Source organism: Cajanus cajan, chromosome 4 (assembly GCF_000230855.2).
Source record: "Cajanus cajan strain Asha chromosome 4, NIPB_CcT2T_4, whole genome shotgun sequence".
Taxonomy (NCBI): Eukaryota; Viridiplantae; Streptophyta; class Magnoliopsida; order Fabales; family Fabaceae; genus Cajanus; species Cajanus cajan.
The window spans coordinates 19,654,941-19,680,975 of record NC_138520.1 but is presented as its reverse complement, the minus strand read 5'-3'; the positions used below and the strand labels follow the sequence as shown (position 1 = coordinate 19,680,975).

At 32.8% G+C, this 26,035-nt stretch overlaps 1 long non-coding RNA gene across 1 annotated transcript; it reads left to right on the top strand.

The window, feature by feature from the left end:
* Window positions 1–8,424: 8,424 nt before the first annotated feature.
* Window positions 8,425–16,209, top strand: LOC145956752 (uncharacterized). Its single transcript, XR_014432986.1, has 3 exons — window positions 8,425–9,267; window positions 10,230–15,038; window positions 16,001–16,209. It is a non-coding gene; the product is annotated as an uncharacterized LOC145956752 (long non-coding RNA).
* The last annotated feature ends 9,826 nt before the right edge of the window (window positions 16,210–26,035 follow it).

Below are 26,035 nucleotides of genomic sequence, written 5' to 3'. Positions count from 1 at the left end.
ATTAAATTTTAAAATTTTTAATAAATTATTAATTAACTTAATATATTTATTCATCTTAAATCTAAGATATAAAATTCAAAAAATGTATTTATTCTTGTTTTATTTTCTAATTATCAACCATTAATAAAACACTAATTTAAAATTTTATCTAATTATATCATAATATTTTCATATCGAATTTAAAACCAGATATTAGTATGTTATTTTTTATCATCAATTAATTTATAAAAATAAAAAAATTTAAAATAAATTTTTTAATAATATTTATTTTAAATATTATAATGAATTAACTAAAATTTTAAAATATATTTTAATCATAAATAAATTTAAAATATATTTTAATCAAAAATATATTTTTTGGTCAATACGGTGATTAAAAGTATAATGATAAATTATTAAATTAAAAAATTAAATCTTATAATGATTATTTTTTTAATGATGCTAAATTAAATATTCTAATTCTTTTACAATAAATTAAAATGAAATATAATAAAATATGTTAATTTATATTTCAAATAAAATGTATTACCTACGAAATTTATTTACGGGTGAAGTTTTCTACGGAAAAATTGTAGGTAACTTATCTATAGAAATTTTTGTAAATAACTTATCTACGGAAATTTCCGTAGATAACTTATCTAATACCAAATTTTAATAATATTTATTTTAAAATATTATAATGAATTAACTAAAATTTTAAAATATATTTTAATCAAAAATTATTTTAAAATATATTTTAATCAAAAATATATTTTTTGGTCAATACGGTGACTAAAAGTATTATAATAAATAATTAAAGTAAAAAAGTTAAATCTTATAATGATTATTTTTTTAATGATGCTAAATTAAATATTCTAATTATTTTACAATAAATGAAAATAAAAAGATAATAAAATATTTTATTGATATTTCAAATAAAATATATTACATAGGAAATTTATCTACGGGTGAAGTTATTTACGGAAATTTCCGTAGATAACTTATCTACGAAAATTTTCGTAAATAACTTATCTAATGACAATTTTTAATTTAAAATATTATAATAAATTAACTAAAATTTTAAAATATATTTTAATCAAAAATATATTTTTTGGTCAATATGGTGACTAAAAGTATTAGAATAAATAATTAAATTAAAAAAATTAAATCTTATAGTGATTATTTTTTAATGATGCTAAATTAAATATTCTAATTATTTTACAATAAATTAAAATGAAAAGATAATAAAATATGTTAAGTGATGTTTCAAATAAAATGTTTTACCTATGAAATTTATCTATGGGTGAAGTTATCTAAATATTATTTACGGAAAAATTTCGTAGGTAATATTCCATAGATAACTAAAAATTATCTACGGAAAAAATTTCGTAGATAATATTTCGTAGATAACTAAACATTATCTATGGAAAAAATTTCGTAGATAATATTTTGTAGATAATAACAATTTTTCTTGTAGTGCATCATGTTGATGATCACGTACAATAGCCACAAGAAAACAACACAAAAGAAAAGGGAATGAGAAAAATCTCGCACTGGATCATGGTGAAGGAATGCAAAACAACTTGCCAAACACATACAACATATATAATAAGATATAACATACACAATTACACCTCATTATATTTAAATCATTCATAGCATAATAAGCAATAACAAATAAAATTACAATACAGATGCAATGGACACAAACTACATGTTATCATGCATGTGGTGCCAGTAAAAATATCACACTTGTGTATTGTCGTTAGCAAGACACTAGAGTAATCTAGGAGTATATATCGGGTCACACCCTTTGCGCACTCTCACTAGAAGGACAAGCTACCAAGGTTTGGTCGAAATAGCTAAGCTGTATAAGATACATCCCATGCTTATGAGGGCAAGATTGGAACTTCCAAACTGAGTTATCCCCAAAGTTGGTTCCCAGGCTTTTACACAAGGGACCTTTTCTGACAGTGTATTTCATATCATACCCTTTCAAAAGCTTTTTTGTGCATATGATGCATGCTAATCTGACTCAATAAATTTCATTCATATGACCTTATAGTTTCACATATCACTTATTTCTCATATCACATTATTCATCATTCATATTCTTACATTCATATATAGACATCATAACCTATCTACATCAATGTCACATCACATAATTATAGGAATGGGATTTAATAGAAGAATAGTAGAGAATTTGCAAGCAAGATGACATCTAGTGATACACGCCATGTGCCCGACGCGATACCTCTAGAGGACCACGTTGGTCTTTATCTGAATTGTGCCCAGCGTGACCATGTCCACACCCAATGAGAACAATATCAAGAGCTCTCTAAAGTGTCCACATCTGACAAGAGTTAGCCCACGCCTAGAAAAAGTGTCATAGAGAACCCATGGAGCTTCCACATTTGGCGAGGGTCATCCCATGCCTAGCATGAAAGACCCGAAGAGCAAATTTTGCTCTCGGCCTTGACGTGCTCTCGGCTTTGATTACACCGACGCACCTCATGTGGCGCTTGGTGACATATCAAAAATTGCACATCTACAGAACCACAAATTCTCACACACACACCTCAATTCGATATTCACATTTCAATTGTTGAAAACACTCCCAAATTATGTAATAAGCATTTTAAACAACACAATACACACATATAACTACATACCCAATTAATCTCTTCATACAATCACCAAAGCATTTCCTTATTCCTAATTAAGGAACTCACAAGGATCTCAAATCATATAATTACAATCTCAAAACATGTAATGATCATCCATTCAAGCAATTAAGGCCATTAATTATGAGTGAGAAGAATAAGGAGTAGAATAGAAGCATTAGGGGAAACCCCTCATACATAGGCACACAACTTACATAGGATTGGGTGTGACACCCTTCTACCCCATAATAGATAAGTAACAACAATAAGAATAATTCAATAAATATAACATCAAGAAGGGTCCACATATTTTAATAAAAACTCATAGGTTCACAAGTCTTGAAATAAATAGAAATAATAATAATAAGAATAATAAAGTTTTACTCTTAAAAGAAAATTATCAAGGTCTCTAAAGAAAAATGAAAGGGATCCAGAATTTACAAATATAAGGTGAATATAAAACTCCTAAAAATAAGTCTCCTCAAACGACAAATAACAATTCATAACTAAAGCATCCTAAATTCATGCCCCAATGTCACATCCTATCAGAGCAGAACCCTTTCCCTTTAGAACTCAACACTATGAGTGCCTTCATCTTCACCTAAAAGAAAACCACATAAAAACAGGACGGTGAGAGATAGATAACATCATATATGAACATAGAGCTACCCAATTCCCACCCCACACCGTGCACCAAAATATCATCATTAACTATAAACAACAAATACATCTCATATAATTACCAAACATCATTTTTTTTCAATCATACAAGCTTTCATACACATGCTCACTATATGCTCATACACATCTCCTCTCCTAAGAGTCTCAACTTGGCACTCCGCACAATGGGCGTACCTCGTCAATTCCCTTAGTTGTTGCCAATGCGGGCATACCGTTCTCACACCCTCCCAGGGCCGGTATGTTGCACGGTTAAACACCCAGCGGCCCGTGCAAAGGCAATCCACCCACCGTTAAACCCTCTGTGGCCAGTGAGCTGCGCAGTTAAACACCCAACGGCCCACGCATGGAATGCCTCCCGTCATGGTCCCCCCTGTCTCAACCCCTCTCTGGGCCCAGGGTCCAATGCAATATAGCCACGTCTGGCTTCTCAAGCACCACATGCAACTCATAAGTCTCATGCAACTCATGCATCCCACGTAACTCATAATTAATGCATCTCCATTATATAACATCATCACATGTCAATAACAATCCATGCAATATCATCCTCACATGCTAGGTACCTATCATTAAGTTATCAACATCATAGACCACAAATTTCACATAATTCTTCACACACATCACAATATCTATGACATTCAGTTAATAATTTAACCATAACTCGAGATATACATATCCTTTCTAAGTGATCCCAACTCCATTAGAATCCTAACATCAATTTCTACAACTTTCATGAAGAACACAAATCCTAATAAAGTCGTTTAGGTTACCATTCAGGGCTCACAAAAATTGATGTTGTGGTTCGCACACAGATTGGAAGGCTCAAAATGAAACTCACATAACTTGATCAAATATTAATATTTTTACACGATTCTTGTGTTTAAATGGTAGCCCCAGATGTCTAGTTTCTAACAAAACAAACGGCACTCGATTTGGATAACTACACAGAAAGATATCGCAAAATAACAAACGTATGTCGGGGTCCCGACGCCCGACGCCCAAAACTGGCGCTGAGCGCCCAAATCTCTGCCCAGACTCCCCTCTGTGAAATTAAACCTGCGTTTTACGAGTTCCAACAAGGTTTTTACCAATTTGCACTACTTCTACACCCCGTTGGTTCAGTTTAACTCCATTTATATTATTCATACATTCCAAATCAATCCATACACATCTCAAGCCTCAAAAATTGGTTTCCATTGGTTTTACAAAAAAAATCTAAACTCTTCTTAACACATAAAATTCAAGTCATCAAATTTAAGGATAAAGAATTAACAAGAAAGCCCCAATGGAATTCAAAGACAATTCAAGAAATAAGTTCTTCCAAATGAATTAAGAATTTAGAACATCGATTGCACAGATAATCGTTCAGAATTTTAAATAGAGTTCCTAGAGGGACTTAGGGATTGCCCTCACTAATCGAACACCCCTATATTCACATATGAAGAAACCCATCTCCCCCGTACTTGGATGAGCAGAAGATGAATGGTCTTAGTGTGATCTAAGATCGTTCCTGAGTACTCTTCCTTAGAGCTCTTTGTTTCTCCTCTTTTTTTCCCTAACCCTTCAGAACGCAAATGAGGCAGATAGGGTTAACACCACCTGACTCCTTTCTTAAAAATAATCCATTGGACTGGGTCAACCCAACCCATTTTCCTTCTCTTCTAACCCACTTCTAATTTTCCTCAAAATAATTAAATAAAATAAATACATGTATATTATAAAATATTTTTTCTCTATAATAATAATATATTTCTGACCCTAAATATAATAATATAATTTCAATAACAAAATATCATATAAAATCAACATTCTCTTAAAACATATAAATATTTATTTAAAAATGCTAATAAAAATACTTATTTAATACGTACAAAATAATTGTCAAAAATAATAATTATTTAAAACGTACAAAATAATATTCCTCTATAATTATTAAAATAATTATGACCAAATACCATCTAATAATAATAATAATAACCTTTTTGAAAATTGGGGTGTTACAATACTCCCCTCCTTTAAGAAATTTCGTCCCCGAAATTTTTGTAATGGTAGACTTCTCTCTTCTTACTTTCTAATCCTTATGCAGCCTCACTACCTTATTGATGTACAACTCTATCAATTTCACCAAAGGATATTTAAAGGCAAAACAAGTAAACTTGGCGAGTCTATCCACTAAAACACAAATAGAATCGATCTCTTAAGTATCTCAGACAAACCTACAATTAAGGTCTATCCACTCACCATTACAGTTCCAAAATGGGACGTCTAAGTGCTACAAAATTCCAAAAGACTTCTTGCATACTAAACACGAGTATACAATTTCTCTACTTCTCTCTTCACCTTAGGCCACCATGCTTCCGCTGCACCACTCTGATACATCTTCCTAAGGTCCCGATACATCTCAGTAGCTCCTAAATGAATGTCCTTCCTCTAAAATCATCTTTCTTAATTGAAGGTTACTAAGCACCCAAATTTGTTCTTGCACCTCAAAATAACATCGATTCTACTCAAAAAAATTATCTACACTCCTACCAATCTTTTCCACTTGGTTCTCTAAGAAAGGCTCTAACTCCTAGGCTTCTCTAATCTCATCCATTAATTCACTAGTCACTTTCAACATAATCAATTCAATGCTCCTAAGGATAATCTCACACACAAAGCATAAGTCTCTAAATTCTTCAATCAAATCCAACCCTTAAATCATCATAAACGATATACCAGAGGTTATCATAATCAAGGCATCTGCTACAACATTGGTTTTACTTCTATGATCATCTCTAAAGATTAAGCACCTAAGCATAAGTTCACTAGGTATACATATCAGATCTCTAATTTCACCACTCCATCTACACCCAAGTCAAACTCTTATCCATCACCTTATCCTATAGCCTCATATCTTGTCACCAAAATTGTGCTTCTCCAATTTCCTTCAACAATCCATTCGTTACTCAAGTCATACTTAGTCTCACACTACTAAGAGTAACCTTATAAGCCAAACTTAAATCTCTAATTTGAGCCAAAAGGATTCATCTCTCTAATCATAAGGGAAGATAAATATAAAGGTTTCCTACACAAAACATCGGTCACCACAATAGCTTTACTCAATTAACAACTAAGTTTGAAATATTAGTCCTCTAGAAATTAAACTATCTCTTTAGTCACATAATTAACTACTCAGTCAACAGATAATTAAGGCTCTAACGATCAAAAAATACTTCAAGCTTAGAATCATATACATAATGTCTCCAAATCTTAGTATAAATATTAAAGCTACTAACTCAAGGTCATAGATAAGAAAATTCCTCTCATGAATTTTCAATTGCCTAAAATCATAACCTACTACCTTTCCTTCTTGTCACAATACTCCTCCCAAACATATCTTTAGAAGCATAACTATATATCACAAAAGGCTTACTAAGATCGGCCAATGCTTACACTAGCGCACTAGTCGATCTTTCCTTAAGAATTTGGAAACTACTATCACACTTACTATCTCACACAAAAATAACACTCTTCTTACTCAATATGTTCAAAGGTAATGCTATCTTAGAAAGTTACTCAATAAATATCCAATAACAATGAGCTAATCCAAGAAACTCATAACCTCGCTAATAGACTCATGTATCTCTCACTTAAGCACAACTTCTATCTTAGATAGATTTACGTTATACCTCCGCAAGAAAATTACATGGCCTAGAACACTCATCTCATACAGTCAAAAATCATACTTAGATAATCTATCCTAAATTTATCTTGGATATATCTTCACACTTAACTCTTAATATGGTGATATCACATCCTAAGATCAATCTCATTAATACACAAACATCCACTAATTGATCCATAAAGTCATCTATCCTCATATATACATACATGCATATCAAATCATATTAGAATACCTACTTTAAAATCTTCATATATACTATCCCTAAGCATATACGAATCAATCATCGTTTACACCATAAAGCATGAATCAACATTACCACATAACATCATACAATCTTAAACAACCTCTCAATCCACCTAACATCTTAGAATCATGACAAAAATCAATTTTTTTATCCTTGCATTGTCTAACGATTCAAAAATATCATGACACCATACATATCCCTTCAACAATGATCAAAGAAAATGATACCTAGAGAGTTATACTCATCCAAATGATCTCAAACCTATCTCAAAAGAAAGCTAAGAGAATAAGTTAAAACTCTTATGAAGACATAAAATTCTAAAAGATCCTCTTCTTAGCTAAAAATTTCAAAAACCGCAGCAGATATATTCGGCGCTTACAGCTAGACCTTTGATCACCAAAGTAGCTATAACTGGAGTTCTAGACCTCCGTTTTACCTGATTCCAATTCCATTGGAAAGATAACGTCTAAGGCTACAACGTTTATGAAGATCATAAAATCTAAATCTGTCAATATGGTAGTCATAATGGTACAACAAAACTGCAGCGAAAATATCCTCTACACCAAACAGCAATAGTATATCAATATATCTAAGGCCACAAAAATACATCAACCCTTCCAAACTCACACCTCAACTTCATATTCAAGCTTCCCACTACAATCCTAAACCAAACAACTCACATATTTAGCACAACAGACTTAGAAAATAAAACTCACATGCTACCTAAACCATAAACGGTAAACATGCCAATGCCAACACCAACACTCAAGGGAATTACCAACATTTCAATCTCTCATCAAGGATACCAAAACTCCAATTCTCATATAAAACCTCTTTGGATTCAATCGCTACAACTATAGATTCTAGAAACTCCATTAACCGTAAACTCTCGACAAATCAATGTCTCACCCAAATCTAAGGTCCCAATAATTTCTAGTTGATTAGCAAGGCTTCGTCCACTACTACTGGCACATATGCTTGCAATACGAGCGATACCACTCAACCACTACTTCTTACGTAAGCAAGAAGTATCAAAACAAATAAGCAATCATGAATAGCCTCAACTAAGCTATATCATGTCTTTCAGCCAAATTCTGAGAAAACAATATAAGTGTAAGCACAACACTAACAACACAAGGGAAACATCATCATCATCATCATTATCCTCATCATAAAGCAAAACATATTCTGTAACACCCTAGTTTTCAAAATGGTTATTATTACTATTATTATTATTATTATGTGGTATTTGGTCATAAATTGGTGGTTATATTTTACTTCAATTGTAGATAATTTACACTCCATTTATGCTTAGAAAGATATGTGTGTTGTTGGACCTAATTAGATAGTTGTGAATTTTTTAAGAACCATTTCTCGCTGGGCTGACTGACAAGTATCGGTTTTTGGGGTATAACTTGGGCTGTGGTGGTCCAAATGATGCAAAATTGGTGTCAATGGAAAGATAAGAGAAAAACGTACAACTTTGTAAGAAATAGCCATTTGCAAATTCGGTCGTATAGAAGGTCAAAAATCGGAATTTGATTGATACAATTGTTTCTCGCTGGGCTGATTGGCAAGCCTCGGTGTTTAGGGAATAAATTGGGCTGTGATTGTTCAAATAATGCAAACTTGGTGGCTATGGAAAGATACAAGAAAACCCTACAACTTTCATGAAGTAACCATTCACAAATTCGGCCGTCTAGAAGGTCAAATTCGGTGGTCAAAAATCGGTGCGGAAAAGAATATGGCATCCAACTCATCCCACTAACAACACCAACTCATCCCATTTCGTTTTGTCTAAGATTTTTCCATTATTTTCCATTATTTTAATGTGTTATGGAGGCTATAAATAGGCCTTCACTTCTCCATTGCAAACCATCCCTCAATTCTCATTCTCTCTTCTCTTATACTCTCTTCTTCTCCTCTTCTTCTCTTTGAAGACCTAGAGGAATCCATACGAGGTGGTTCTACCCTAGTAGAAGGAGCCTAGAGGAGGAAGCTCTTCTTTAGTTTCAGTGCCTGTTATCCAGGTAAGGGGGGGAGTGAGAAATCTCGCTCTGGGTGTGGGATTGTATGCTGGGTAGTGGGATTGGCCCCCAATCCTGTGTTTGTTGTATGTTATATTGTTTGTATGTTCTAATTGCTTGGTTAATATGTGTGTATGAATAGAAATTCTGTTGAGATTATGAATGTGAATGTGATGATATGATATGATGATAATATGATATGATGTGATGATGAAATATGATGATGTGAAATGACCATGAGATAATATGAAATATGATTGAGACATGAGATATGAAATGATGTTTCTAATGATATGATGTGATGATGAAATATGATGTGAAATGACCATGAGATATGATTGACCATGAGATAGATAATGTGATAATGTGACAATGAGATATGAAATGTGATAAAGAGAAATGACCATGGAAAGTGATAAAGTGATATGAGAATACATAGAGTCTTGTTTGACATGCATCATTTGCATAAAGTGATAAGGGTACGATATGGAATACGCCGCCAGAGAAGGCCCCCTAGTGTAAAAGCTGTGGGGATCAGTCCTTGGGGATGGCTCGGTTTGGAAGTCCCAGTCTCGCCCATTGTGTGCATGGGATGTATCTTGCGCGGCTTAGCTATCCCGACGAGACTCTGGTAGTATGTCCTTCTAGTGAGAGTGCGCAGAGGTTGTGTCCCGGCATGTACTCCTAGACTACTCTTTGTGTATTGCTAGCGGCAATATACTACGTGATAAGTGACTGGCGCCACATGCATGATAAAATGTAGTCCGTGTCCATACATGTGTCTTTTGATATTATATGACAAATGGATATGCCTTGAATGAGTAAGATGTGATATTGTTAATCTATGTTATATATGTTTTGTTTGTGTTTGGCTATCTAGTATATATATTCCTACACTGTGAGCCGAGTGAGATGTTTTCTCACTCCCTTTTTCTTTGTGTTGTTTTTCTTTAACCGTTATACAGGTGATTATCAGCATGAGGCTGAGGATGTTGGTGGTGAAGCTTAGGCTTCTTTATGGGCTATGCTCTGATAGGACATGTGACATCGGGGTATAGATAAGATTAGATTAGGTTGTTAATGTTATTTTAAATTACTTTGAAAACTTTGAGATTTATTTCTTTGTAATTTCCGCTGATTATGTTTGTTAAAAATGTGATACTCTTTAAACATGTTTGATTATTAAAGTTATATTATTTAAATTTATTGATTTATGATATGCGGGGTAGAGGGTGTCACATTTAGTGGTATCAGAGCAAGTCGATCTAATCGACCGTGAGTTATGAGTCTACTATGCTTGTTTGGTAGATTAATAATGTGATGAGTTGATTGATGTGCTAATATGATGATTGATTATGTTGTGTGCATTGTGTTCTCAGGATTTGTTTGATAGACATGATATAATTTGATGATGCTATTTTTGATTGCTCTTTTCATAATTGCTTATTTGTTTGATACTTCTTGCTTACGTAAGAAGTAGTGGTTGAGTAGTATCACTCGTATGGTGAGCTTATGTACCAATAGTACGGATAAAGCCTATTGAGACCTTAGAATTAGGAGAGACATTAATTTGTCAAAAGTTTACGATTAATGAAATTTAGGAATCTATAGTAGTAGCGATTGAATCCAAGGAGGTTGTATCTGAGAATTGGAGTTTTGATATTTTGATGAGAGGTTGAAACGTTCCTTGAGTATTGGTGCTTCATGTTAACTTTTATGGTTTAGGCAATATGTGAATATTATTCTCTAAGTCCTTTGCACTAAATATGTGAGCTGTTTTGGTCTAGGATTGTAATGGAAAGCTTGAATATGAGTTTAAGGTGGAAAGGAGTGAGTTTGGAATGGTTGAGGTATTTTGTGAAATGTTAGTACACTATTGCTGTATAATATGGGGATTATTTTCGTTAAAATTTTGTTGTGCCTGTATGAGTATCATATTGACAGAATCAGATTTTATGGTCTTCACAAAAGTAGTAGCTTTGGACGTTATCTTTCTAATGGAACTGGAATCAGGTAAAACGGAGGTATAGAACTCTAGTTATAGCTACTTTGGTGATCAAAGGTCTAGTTATAAGCGCTGAATATATCTGCTGCGGTTTTTGAAATTTGTAGCTAAGAAGATGATCTTTTTAGAATTCTATGTCTTCGTAGGAGTTGTAGCTTATTCTCTTATCTTTATTTTGAGATAGGTTTGAGATCATTTGAATAAGTATAACTCTCTAGGTATCATTTTCTTTAAACATTGTTGAAGGGATATGTATGGTTTCATGATATTTTTGAATCGTTAGGCAATGCAAGGATAAGAATTGATTTTGTTTTGGGGTGTTTGCATAAGGATTGAGAGGTTGTTTAAAGGTTGTATAATGCTATGTGATAAAGTTTGTTCATGTACATGCTTATCGATGGTATATTTGAAGGTTTAAAGATGGTATTCTAATATGATTTAGTAAGCATGTATGTTGATATGTGGATAGATTACCTTAGGGATCAATTGGTGAATGTCGTGTGGTTAGTGAGATTGATCTTAGGGTGTGATATGATCATATTGTAGTTGAAGGTGGAGATATATTCAAGACGGTTGTATGTTAAGTATTACTATTTTATTTTATCTTATTTATTGATTGATTGATTGATTTATTTATTATTTTTATTGTATGAGATAAGTTTTCTAGTTCTTGTAAATTCCAGTTAAGGTAAACATGGATATGTCTCAGGTAGAAGTTGTATTTAAGTGGGGAGATATCTAAGCCAATTAGTGAAGATAAGAGTTTTATGATGTTAGCTTATTATTATTGGAGATTTATTGAAGGAATTTCTAAGATAGCTTTGCCCTTAACTACATTCACTAAGAGGAGTATTGTCTTTATGTGGGATAGTAAGTATGAGAGTAGTTCCAACTCTTAAGGCAAGATTGACTAGTGTTAATACTACTAGATTTTAGTAAGTCTTTTGTGGAACATAGTTATGTTTCTAAGATAAGATTGGATAGAGTGTGGATGCAAGAAGGAACAGATAAGTAGCTTATGATTCTAGAAAATTGAGAATTTATGAGAAGGAATTACCTTACCCATGACCTTGATTTGAAGACATTACCTATATGATTCTAAGCTTGAGGTATTTAGCGATCATAAGAGTTTTAAATATCTATTGACCAAAAGAGATAGTTAGAAATTTTTAAGGAATAAGATTTTGATCTTACTGGTTATTTGGCCAAAGCCATTGTGGTAACCAATGTTTTGAGTAGGAAACCTTTATATTTTTCCTTATGATTAGAAAGAAGGATCTTTTTAGGGATTTAAGTCTGACTTGTGAGATTACTCCTAGTGGTGAAAAACTAGGTGTGACTCGAGTAACAAGTGGACCATTGAGATAAATTGGAGAAATACAATTAGTTGATTCATATTGGTAACAAGATATGAGACTATAGAATAAGGTGATGGATAGGGGTTTGAATTGGTTGAAGATGGAGCAGTAAAATTAGTGATTTGATATGTATAACATGCTTAGGTGCTTGATCTTTACAGATGATCATAGAAGTAATATCAATATTATGACAGATGCCTTGATTACGATGATCACTAATATATTTAAGGATTGGATTTGATTGGAGAATTTAGGGACTTATGATTGATGTGTGAGACTACCTTTAGGAACATTGAATTGACTATGGTTGAAAATAACTAGTGAATTAATGGATGAGATTAGAATCTTTTCTAGTGAACCAAGTGGAAAAGATTAGTAGGAATATGATTAAAATTTATAATAAAAAAAAAAAAAAAATTGGAATTGATGTTGTTTTGAGGTGCAAGAATAAATTTGGGTGCTTAGTAATCTTGAAATTAGAAAGATGATCTTAAAGGGAGGACACAAGAGTACTCTTAGCATCCATTTAAGAGCCACTAAGATGTACCAAGACCTTAGGAAAATATTCCAGTGGCCTAAGATAGAAGAATTTGTGTATGCTTGCTTAGTATGTTAGAAGGCTAAGGGAGAACATCAGAAACCTTCAGGTTTACTGCAACCTTTAGATGTGCCTGTGTGGAAATGAGATAGCATCTCGATGGATTTTGTAGTAGGATTACCTAGGACATGGAAGAACTTGGATGATTATATGGGTCATTGTGGATAGATTAACTAAGTCTGCCCATTTTATTCCCATTAACATTAGATACCCTTTGGAAAGGTTAACCAAGTTGTACGTAGGTGAGATTGTAAGGTTGCATGGGGTTCCTACTAGTATAGTTTCGGATAGAGATCCTAGGTTCACCTCTAGATTTTGGGATGGCACCCTATGAGGCTTTGTATGGTAGGAGATGTAGAACACCTTTGTGTTGGGCAGAATCTGGAGAGAGTGCCATATTAGGAATTGAAATAGTTCAACAAACTACTGAAAAGGTTAGGACAATCCAAAAGAAAATGAGAGCATCACAGAGTAGGCAGAAGAGCTACCATGATAAAAGAAGGAAAGACCTTGAGTTTAAAGAAGGAGATCATGTATTCCTTAAAGTAACTCCTTGGACTGGAATTGGTAGAGCACTTAAATCTCGCAAGCTTACTCTACGATTCATTGGTCCCTACCAGATCCTTAAGAGAATTGGTGATGTAGCTTTCCAAATTGCGTTACCTCCATCCCTATCAAATCTTTATGATGTCTTTCATGTTTCTCAACCTAGAAAATACATTCATCTCATATTGTGGAATCCGACAACATTCAGTTAAAGGATAACCTCACCTATGAGACTATACCTTTGAGGATTGAGGATAAGAGGGTAAAGAAACTAAGAGGTAAGGAAATTCTTTTAGTCAAGGCTATTTGGGGAGGAAACTTTGAAGAAGGCGCTATATGGAAACTAGAAAGCAAGGGGAGAGAAGATTATCCATTCCTGTTTTCAGGTAAATTTCGAGGACGAAATTTCTTAAAGGAGGGGAGAATTGTAACACCCTAGTTTTCAAAATGGTTATTATTACTATTATTATTATTATTATGTGGTATTTGGTCATAAATTGGTGGTTATATTTTACTTCAATTGTAGATAATTTACACTCCATTTATGCTTAGAAAGATATGTGTGTTGTTGGACCTAATTAGATAGTTGTGAATTTTTTAAGAACCATTTCTCGCTGGGCTGACTGACAAGTATCGGTTTTTGGGGTATAACTTGGGCTGTGGTGGTCCAAATGATGCAAAATTGGTGTCAATGGAAAGATAAGAGAAAAACGTACAACTTTGTAAGAAATAGCCATTTGCAAATTCGGTCGTATAGAAGGTCAAAAATTGGAATTTGATTGATACAATTGTTTCTCGCTGGGCTGATTGGCAAGCCTCGGTGTTTAGGGAATAAATTGGGCTGTGATTGTTCAAATAATGCAAACTTGGTGGCTATGGAAAGATACAAGAAAACCCTACAACTTTCATGAAGTAACCATTCACAAATTCGGCCGTCTAGAAGGTCAAATTCGGTGGTCAAAAATCGGTGCGGAAAAGAATATGGCATCCAACTCATCCCACTAACAACACCAACTCATCCCATTTCGTTTTGTCTAAGATTTTTCCATTATTTTCCATTATTTTAATGTGTTATGGAGGCTATAAATAGGCCTTCACTTCTCCATTGCAAACCATCCCTCAATTCTCATTCTCTCTTCTCTTATACTCTCTTCTTCTCCTCTTCTTCTCTTTGAAGACCTAGAGGAATCCATACGAGGTGGTTCTACCCTAGTAGAAGGAGCCTAGAGGAGGAAGCTCTTCTTTAGTTTCAGTGCCTGTTATCCAGGTAAGGGGGGGAGTGAGAAATCTCGCTCTGGGTGTGGGATTGTATGCTGGGTAGTGGGATTGGCCCCCAATCCTGTGTTTGTTGTATGTTATATTGTTTGTATGTTCTAATTGCTTGGTTAATATGTGTGTATGAATAGAAATTCTGTTGAGATTATGAATGTGAATGTGATGATATGATATGATGATAATATGATATGATGTGATGATGAAATATGATGATGTGAAATGACCATGAGATAATATGAAATATGATTGAGACATGAGATATGAAATGATGTTTCTAATGATATGATGTGATGATGAAATATGATGTGAAATGACCATGAGATATGATTGACCATGAGATAGATAATGTGATAATGTGACAATGAGATATGAAATGTGATAAAGAGAAATGACCATGGAAAGTGATAAAGTGATATGAGAATACATAGAGTCTTGTTTGACATGCATCATTTGCATAAAGTGATAAGGGTACGATATGGAATACGCCGCCAGAGAAGGCCCCCTAGTGTAAAAGCTGTGGGGATCAGTCCTTGGGGATGGCTCGGTTTGGAAGTCCCAGTCTCGCCCATTGTGTGCATGGGGTGTATCTTGCGCGGCTTAGCTATCCCGACGAGACTCTGGTAGTATGTCCTTCTAGTGAGAGTGCGCAGAGGTTGTGTCCCGGCATGTACTCCTAGACTACTCTTTGTGTATTGCTAGCGGCAATATACTACGTGATAAGTGACTGGCGCCACATGCATGATAAAATGTAGTCCGTGTCCATACATGTGTCTTTTGATATTATATGACAAATGGATATGCCTTGAATGAGTAAGATGTGATATTGTTAATCTATGTTATATATGTTTTGTTTGTGTTTGGCTATCTAGTATATATATTCCTACACTGTGAGCCGAGTGAGATGTTTTCTCACTCCCTTTTTCTTTGTGTTGTTTTTCTTTAACCGTTATACAGGTGATTATCAGCATGAGGCTGAGGATGTTGGTGGTGAAGCTTAGGCTTCTTTATGGGCTATGCTCTGATAGGACATGTGACATCGGGGTATAGATAAGATTAGATTAGGTTGTTAATGTTATTTTAAATTACTTTGAAAACTTTGAGATTTATTTCTTTGTAATTTCCGCTGATTATGAATGTTAAAAATGTGATACTCTTTAAACATGTTTGATTATTAAAGTTATATTATTTAAATTTATTGATTTATGATATGCGGGGTAGAGGGTGTCACATATTCCATCATTCATCTACCAAACAAGCATAGTAGACTCATAACTCACGGCCGATTGGATCGACCTGCTCTGATACCACTAAATGTGACACCCTTCTACCCCATAATAGATAAGTAACAACAATAAGAATAATTCAATAAATATAACATCAAGAAGGGTCCACATATTTTAATAAAAACTCATAGGTTCACAAGTCTTGAAATAAATAGAAATAATAATAATAATAATAATAATAATAAAGTTTTACTCTTAAAAGAAAATTATCAAGGTCTCTAAAGAAAAATGAAAGGGATCCAGAATTTACAAATATAAGGTGAATATAAAACTCCTAAAAATAAGTCTCCTCAAACGACAAATAACAATTCATAACTAAAGCATCCTAAATTCATGCCCCAATGTCACATCCTATCAGAGCAGAACCCTTTCCCTTTAGAACTCAACACTATGAGTGCCTTCATCTTCACCTAAAAGAAAACCACATAAAAACAGGACGGTGAGAGATAGATAACATCATATATGAACATAGAGCTACCCAATTCCCACCCCACACCGTGCACCAAAATATCATCATTAACTATAAACAACAAATACATCTCATATAATTACCAAACATCATTTTTTTTCAATCATACAAGCTTTCATACACATGCTCACTATATGCTCATACACATCTCCTCTCCTAAGAGTCTCAACTTGGCACTCCGCACAATGGGCGTACCTCGTCAATTCCCTTAGTTGTTGCCAATGCGGGCATACCGTTCTCACACCTTCCCAGGGCCGGTATGTTGCACGGTTAAACACCCAGCGGCCCGTGCAAAGGCAATCCACCCACCGTTAAACCCTCTGTGGCCAGTGAGCTGCGCAGTTAAACACCCAACGGCCCACGCATGGAATGCCTCCCGTCATGGTCCCCCCTGTCTCAACCCCTCTCTGGGCCCAGGGTCCAATGCAATATAGCCACGTCTGGCTTCTCAAGCACCACATGCAACTCATAAGTCTCATGCAACTCATGCATCCCATGTAACTCATAATTAATGCATCTCCATTATATAACATCATCACATGTCAATAACAATCCATGCAATATCATCCTCACATGCTAGGTACCTATCATTAAGTTATCAACATCATAGACCACAAATTTCACATAATTCTTCACACACATCACAATATCTATGACATTCAGTTAATAATTTAACCATAACTCAAGATATTCATATCCTTTCTAAGTGATCCCAACTCCATTAGAATCCTAACATCAATATATACAACTTTCATGAAGAACCCAAATCCTAATAAAGTCGTTTAGGTTACCATTCAGGGCTCACAAAAATTGATGTTGTGGTTCGCACACAGATTGGAAGGCTCAAATTTCAACTCACATAACTTGATCAAATATTAATATTTTTACACGATTCTTGTGTCTAAATGGTAGCCGCAGATGTCTAGTTTCTAACAAAACAAACGGCACTCGATTTGGATAACTACACAGAGAGATATCGCAAAATTACAAACGTATGTCAGGGTCCCGACGCCCGACGCCCAAAACTGGCGCTGAGCGCCCAAATCTCTGCCCAGACTCCCCTCTGTGAAATTAAACCTGCGTTTTACGAGTTCCAACAAGGTTTTTACCAATTTTCACTACTTCTACACCCCGTTGGTTCAGTTTAACTCCATTTATATTCTTCATACATTCCAAATCAATCCATACACATCTCAAGCCTCAAAAATTGGTTTCCATTGGTTTTACAAAAAAAATCTAAACTCTTCTTAACACATAAAATTCAAGTCATCAAATTTAAGGATAAAGAATTAACAAGAAAGCCCCAATGGAATTCAAAGACAATTCAAGAAATAAGTTCTTCCAAATGAATTAAGAATTTAGAACATCGATTGCACAGATAATCGTTCAGAATTTTAAATAGAGTTCCTAGAGGGACTTAGGGATTGCCCTCACTACCCGAACACCCCTATATTCACATATGAAGAAACCCATCTCCCCCGTACTTGGATGAGCAGAAGATGAATGGTCTTGGTGTGATCTAAGATCGTTCCTGAGTACTCTTCCTTAGAGCTCTTTGTTTCTCCTCTTTTTTTCCTTAACCCTTCAGAACGCAAATGAGGCAGATAGGGTTAACACCACCTGACTCCTTTCTTAAAATTAATCCATTGGACTGGGTCAACCCAACCCATTTTCCTTCTCTTCTAACCCACTTCTAATTTTCCTCAAAATAATTAAATAAAATAAATACATGTATATTATAAAATATTTTTTCTCTATAATAATAATATATTTCTGACCCTAAATATAATAATATAATTTCAATAACAAAATATCATATAAAATTAACCTTCTCTTAAAACATATAAATATTTATTTAAAAATGCTAATAAAAATACTTATTTAATACGTACAAAATAATTGTCCAAAATAATAATTATTTAAAACGTACAAATAGAAATGAGATCCTAACTTAAAAATTGTGAAATGTAATTTAAAAAAACTAAATATCCTCATAATCACATTTCTTAAGGATGCATGACATAAATTAAAAAAATTCATTTTCATTTTGAGGGTCATTACCATGATTTGCAAAATTTTCTTAATATATATTTTAAAATTTTATATTTCAATATTAAATTTTATTAAAATAAATAGTTAAATTTTAATAATTTAAAAAGTTTAATAATAGATAATATTATTTAGTAATACAAAAATAGTTTTAAATATTTAATAATTAAAAACATAAATATTGATAAATTACACATCAATTGATAGATAAAAAAAAAATAAGAGAAGAAGAGATAAATGAGAGAAATAAATAAAAGGATAATGACAAAAAAAAAAGATGAAAGAGAAATGCGAGAAATAAGGTAGAGAAAAAAATATATGAGACAAAAAGAAGAAAAGATAAATGAGAGAGATGAATAAAAAAGAAAAGGAGAAAACGATTTAGAGAAGAAAGGAAGAGAGAGAAACAAAAATGGCGAGAGACAACGGGAGAAAAAAATATGAGAGAGAAGCCATAAATGCGAGAGAAATATTTAAAAGAGAGAAAAAGAAAGAAAGAGTAGAAATAGAATGGGGAAAAAGTCATGCAAAGTCTCAAAGATTTTGGTGAGATTATTTGATGAATAAATTACATGTAGTCTATTGAAATCTCTATATTTTTAAATACCAATAAACTTTTTTTTAAGTAAAAGAAACTTAATTGAATACCACTAGATTTTGGTAAAATCTTAAATTTTTTTTTTTGATTTATTTGATTGAATATTACATATTTTTTTATATTAAAAATGTATTGATTGAATATCACAAGACTTTTTACGATAAAAAATCTTCCAAAATCTATTAAAATCCTAATCCAATATACTATCTTTAATTGATATTTGATTTTTTTCCATAGTTAAACAAAAATTTCACATTATTAGTAACACATGATGTAACATCCCAAATTTTATTCAATGAAAAGAAATATTTTTTATGTATTTATTATGTGAATAAGTATTTTATTTATGTATTTTACTATTTACGTATACGTATTTTTACTATTTATGTATACGTATTTTACTATTTATGTATATGTATTTTACTATTTACGTATACGTATGTATGAATAGTATTTCACTATGCAATTGCACAGTGAAGGGCGGCTGCACGAGGGACGCGGGTTCAAATTTTATAATAAATTTGAATATAATAATGAATAGTGCATAGTAATTTATAATATTATTTTAATGAATAGTGCATAGTGCATAGTAATTTATAATATTATTTTAATGAATAGTGCATAGTGTATAGTAATTTATAATATTATTTTAATGAATAGTGCATAGTGCATAGTAACTTCAAAAATTCTATAAATAGGGACTTAAGGTTTTGAAAATTTAGAATTCTAGAGAGAAGGAAATTCTGGAGAAATAGAGAGAGAAAGTAAGAGAGAGAGAAGGAGAAAGAAAAGGAGGTTCTGCTCTAGTGTCTTGTTTAAGGAGAAAGAGGAAGAGATTCTGCCCTAATTCCGATTCCTTTTAAGGAAAGATAGAGAGGAGGAGATTCTGCCCAAATTTCTGTAAACCCAGGTAAGGGGGGAGTGGGAAACCTCACTTGGGGGTGTGGGAATAATTGTTAAATAGTTTGTTTGTTGGATTGGCTCCCGATCCCTTGCCTGTTGTTTATTTCTTTGAATATGTATTATTGATGTGTTTTGTTTTATATCTTATTTATTTACATATTAGAATCTGTTATTTGAATGGAAGGCTAAGCCTCCTAAGTATTTATAAATTTGTAATCTATTATTTAAATGGAAGGCTGAGCCTCCTTATTATCTTATATTACCTTTAAGCTTCCTACTTTACTTAAAAGATCTTAATATATTATTATTGAAAAATATGATACCTAAGTAACCTCTGGACTGTTGGATTGTTGGACTGTTGGATTGTTGGACTGTTGGACTGTTGGACTGTTTGGACTGTTGGACTGTTTGGACTGTTGGACTATTGGACTATTAAATTGGATTATTGAAATAATTCTTAATTATGAAATATGAATATGATATGTGTAACATGCTAAAGGTTGAGTCTATGAATGTATGACATGCATCATATGCACATATTACTCCAGGTGTGCCGCTGAGGCCGCATACCCACGACTAACAAGGTGTACCTTTGGGTCACCCACGATATGCTAACGAGGTGTATGAACACCAATGATAGGTGTACCTTAGGGTCACCGACAATTGTATAGGTGTGCCTTCGGGTCACCAGTGATGAATTCTGCAACTTCCGTATGGCGCCACATGCATACATTAGTGAGTCAAGTCAAGAAAATCATTATACATAAGCATATATGTGAGATTGATTATATATATGTGAATTATATTGCGTGTGTGTGTGCTATTTAACTTTTATTTCTATATCTGCAACTGAGTGAGAAGTTTCTCACTCCCTTGTCATTTTTGTGTATATTTAAATTATGATGCAGATAATTAGCATGAGGCTGAGGATGTTGGTGGTGAAGCTTAGGCTTCTGTTTGGGTTTCGCTCTGATAGGATGTGACATCGGGATTAGCTAGACTTATTGTTAAATTATTATTATTTTTCTTTTGTAATTTTTATGTTATTTATGTTGAAAGTGTGTATTTTTGTCATATTATAATTTTACTAAAAGATTATAAGTTAATTCCTAACTAGGAGGCTCTGCCACCTTTACTGGGATTAATCTATAATCTTTATTTTATTATTTCTTGACAATTTGATACTTACAGTTGAAAATTATGAATGTGCATCTTTTACCCAATGATACTTGAGATAATTATTTTATATTAGACTAAGAAAGAATTTATATATAGATGGTTTATATCTATTGTATTTATGTTGGGGTAGAGGGTGTCACATTTAGTGGTATCAGAGCAAGTCGATTTTATCAACCGTGTGTGTTATGTGCTTATCATGACTCTGTTGTGTACTCTGACTATGTCTTGTTTGTTGTGTATTATGATGATGATGTTCGTCCTGTGTTGATATTGTTGAGTTTGAGATTGTTAAGTTAGTTTGTAATCAGAGGAATGATAATCATGATAGTGTTAGCCAACTCGAATTATTAGAACCTTGGATGGGAGGTGATATATTGAGTGTACTAAGAGTTTATGATTGGTGAAGTTTCTGACATCTATAGTTGTAGCAGGTTGAATCTAAAGGTGGTTGTCTCTTTGGTGAGAGATCGAAATGATGGTAATTCCCTTAAGTGTTATTATTGGTATGTTAATTATTTATGGTTTAGGTAGCATGAGAGTTGTTTTGATTGAGAAAAGTAAGGAGAGACTTGAATGAGAAATTAAGTAGTGAATTTGGAAAAAGTTGAGGTATTTTGTGGCATTAGATATATTGATACATTATTGCTATTTGGTGTCGAAAATATTTTCATTATAGTTTGTTATGATAGTATGAGTATTATATCGACAAAATTTATATTTTGAGGTCTTTATGAAGAATATGACTTTAGATATTATCTTTTCAATAGAACTAGGATAAGATGAAACAAAAATCTAGAACTTCAAGTTATGACTGCCTTGGTGATTAGAAATTTAGTAAGCACTGAATTTATTAGTGGTGATATTTGAATCTTTAGCTAAAGAGATGATCTCTTGGAAATCTTATGTCTTCATAAAGAGTTGTAGCTTATTCACTTAACTTTCGTTTGAGATAAGTTTGAAATCACTTGGATGAATACAACTCTGTGTGTCAGGCAGATATATGCTATCATGATATTTTGAGTTGTTAGGTATAAAAATAGATTTAAATATGATATTTTGAGGTTTTGTATTTGATAGGTCTATTAAAATGATATAATGCAGAGTAGTAAAAGTTGGTTCTTGTACATGCTATAGGATGTAAGCAATGATCAATTCATACATGCTTAGGAATGATATTTATGAAAAAGGTATTCTAATATGATTTGATATACATGTATGTAGAAATAAGAATAGATGACTTTATGGATCAATCAGTGGAGGGTTGCGATAATAAAATGTTTTTGACCTTAGGATGTGAGATGATCATATTAGAGTATAGATTTAAACTAGATTGTCTAAGTATGAATTTGGATTGTATGAGGTGAGTATTTTAGACCATGAAATTTCTTGCGGAGGAAGATTTACCTAAGTTGTGCTTAAGTGAGAGATACTTGAGTCAATTAGTAAAATCAGGAGTCTTGTTTGATAGTTTATATGAAAATTCAGTGAGTAATTTTTTTTAACAGCTGTTCATGGTTTAAACTGCTCTCACTATAAAAATTGCTTTTGCCTTCGTTTCTTTGGTTATTAAGATGTTTCAGTTCACTAGGTTGTTTCTTGCCTACCCTTGGAATCAACCGTAAGGATAATCTATATCAGGAATTCTTGAACCTATGTATATTTTTAACTACCCAAATCATTTTGTTGCTTACTTCTTTGAATTACTTACTATTACCTTTGACTGAATTGACTAGAAAGGAGTTACATTAGTATGGGATAACAATTGAGGAAGTAGTTTTCAAACTCTTAAGGAAAGATTGACTAGTGTTAATATTACTAGATTTTAGTAAGATTATTGTGATATATAAATATGTCTCTGAAAATAGGTTTAGGAAGAATATTGTGGCAAGAAGAAAAGATAGTAGCTTATGTTTCTAAGAAATTGAAAATTCATGAGAGAAATTACCTTACCCATAACCTTGTTAGCGACTTTGTCATTTATACTAAGATTTGGAGACACTAACTATATGATTCTATGGTTGAGATATTTAGTGATCATAAGAACCTTAAATATCTTTTGACCAAAGTGGTTGAATACGAGATAAAAGAAATAGTTGAAATTTCTTAAGGAGTAAAATTTTGATCTTATTATTTGGCTAAAGCCATTGTGGTGATTGATGTTTTGAGGAAATCTTTATCTTTCATTATGATTAGAGAGATGAATCTTTTTGGCTCAAATTAGAAATTTAAGTTTGGATTATAAGGTTACTTCTAGTATTGTGAGATTAAGTATGAACAACGAATGGATTGTTGAAGAAAATTATAGGAGCATAATTAGTTGATTTATTTTGGTAACAAGTTATAAGGCTATAGGTTAAGGTGATGGATATGATTATGACTTGGGTGAAGATGAAATGGTGAAACTAGAGAACTGATATGGATACCGAGTGTACATTATGCTTAGGTACCTGATCTTTAGAATTGATCATAGAAGAGTTTGAATTGGTTGTAGATAGAGTAGTAAAATTAGTGATCTGATATGTGTATCTAATGCTTAGGTGTTGATGTTGTGGCAAATATCTGGATTACAATGATAACCAAATTATTATTTTGATGATTTAAGGATTGAATTTGATTGCAGAATTTAGAAACTTATGCTTGATGTGTAAGATTACCCTAGTAGCATTGAATTATTTATGTTGGAAGTAACTATCAGATTAATAGATGAGATTAGAGGAACTAGGAGTTAGATCCTTTATTAGTGACCCAAATAAGCAAGAGATTAGAAAGGACACAGTTGGATGTTTAGTTATAAAACTTGAAAGGACATAAGAGTACTCTTAACATTTATTTAGAAGTTACTAAAATGTATCAGAGTGGCGCAGGGAAAGCGTGATGGTCTAATATGGAAAGAGAAGTAGAGAACTTGAATCAAGATATGGAGAGTGAGTTTAAATTTGGAGTGGATGGAGTTTTGAGATTTAAGGATAAGTTGTGCATTCCTAGTGTGCTAGAATTTAATAAAGCAATCCTAGAAGGAGGTCATAAGAGTATCTTTAGTATCCATTCAGAAACTACTAAGATGTACCAAAATCTTAAGAAGATATTTTGTGACCTAAGATGAAGAGAGGAGTAAAGCAATTGTATATTTATGGTTAGCATACTAGAAGTTTTTAAGAATCTTGTAGCACTTAGATGCTCCATTTTGAAAGTAAGATGGTGAATAGATAGACCCTAGTGGAAGATTTGTCTAAGACGCTTAAGAAATTGATTTTGTTTGTGTTTAAGTGGATAAATTCGTCAAGATCTTTCCCTAAGCAAATCCTTTGAGGAAATTGATAAAAGTTGTACATCAACAAGGTAGTGATGTTGCATAAGAATTAGAAGTAAGAATGCGAAGAGTTTACCATTGCAAAAATTTCGGGGACGAAATTTCTAAAAGGAGGGGAGAATTGTAACATCCCAAATTTTATTCAATGAAAAGAAATATTTTTTATGTATTTATTATGTGAATAAGTATTTTATTTATGTATTTTACTATTTACGTATACGTATTTTTACTATTTATGTATACGTATTTTACTATTTATGTATATGTATTTTACTATTTACGTATACGTATGTATGAATAGTATTTCACTATGCAATTGCACAGTGAAGGGCGGCTGCACGAGGGACGCGGGTTCAAATTTTATAATAAATTTGAATATAATAATGAATAGTGCATAGTAATTTATAATATTATTTTAATGAATAGTGCATAGTGCATAGTAATTTATAATATTATTTTAATGAATAGTGCATAGTGTATAGTAATTTATAATATTATTTTAATGAATAGTGCATAGTGCATAGTAACTTCAAAAATTCTATAAATAGGGACTTAAGGTTTTGAAAATTTAGAATTCTAGAGAGAAGGAAATTCTGGAGAAATAGAGAGAGAAAGTAAGAGAGAGAGAAGGAGAAAGAAAAGGAGGTTCTGCTCTAGTGTCTTGTTTAAGGAGAAAGAGGAAGAGATTCTGCCCTAATTCCGATTCCTTTTAAGGAAAGATAGAGAGGAGGAGATTCTGCCCAAATTTCTGTAAACCCAGGTAAGGGGGGAGTGGGAAACCTCACTTGGGGGTGTGGGAATAATTGTTAAATAGTTTGTTTGTTGGATTGGCTCCCGATCCCTTGCCTGTTGTTTATTTCTTTGAATATGTATTATTGATGTGTTTTGTTTTATATCTTATTTATTTACATATTAGAATCTGTTATTTGAATGGAAGGCTAAGCCTCCTAAGTATTTATAAATTTGTAATCTATTATTTAAATGGAAGGCTGAGCCTCCTTATTATCTTATATTACCTTTAAGCTTCCTACTTTACTTAAAAGATCTTAATATATTATTATTGAAAAATATGATACCTAAGTAACCTCTGGACTGTTGGATTGTTGGACTGTTGGATTGTTGGACTGTTGGACTGTTGGACTGTTTGGACTGTTGGACTGTTTGGACTGTTGGACTATTGGACTATTAAATTGGATTA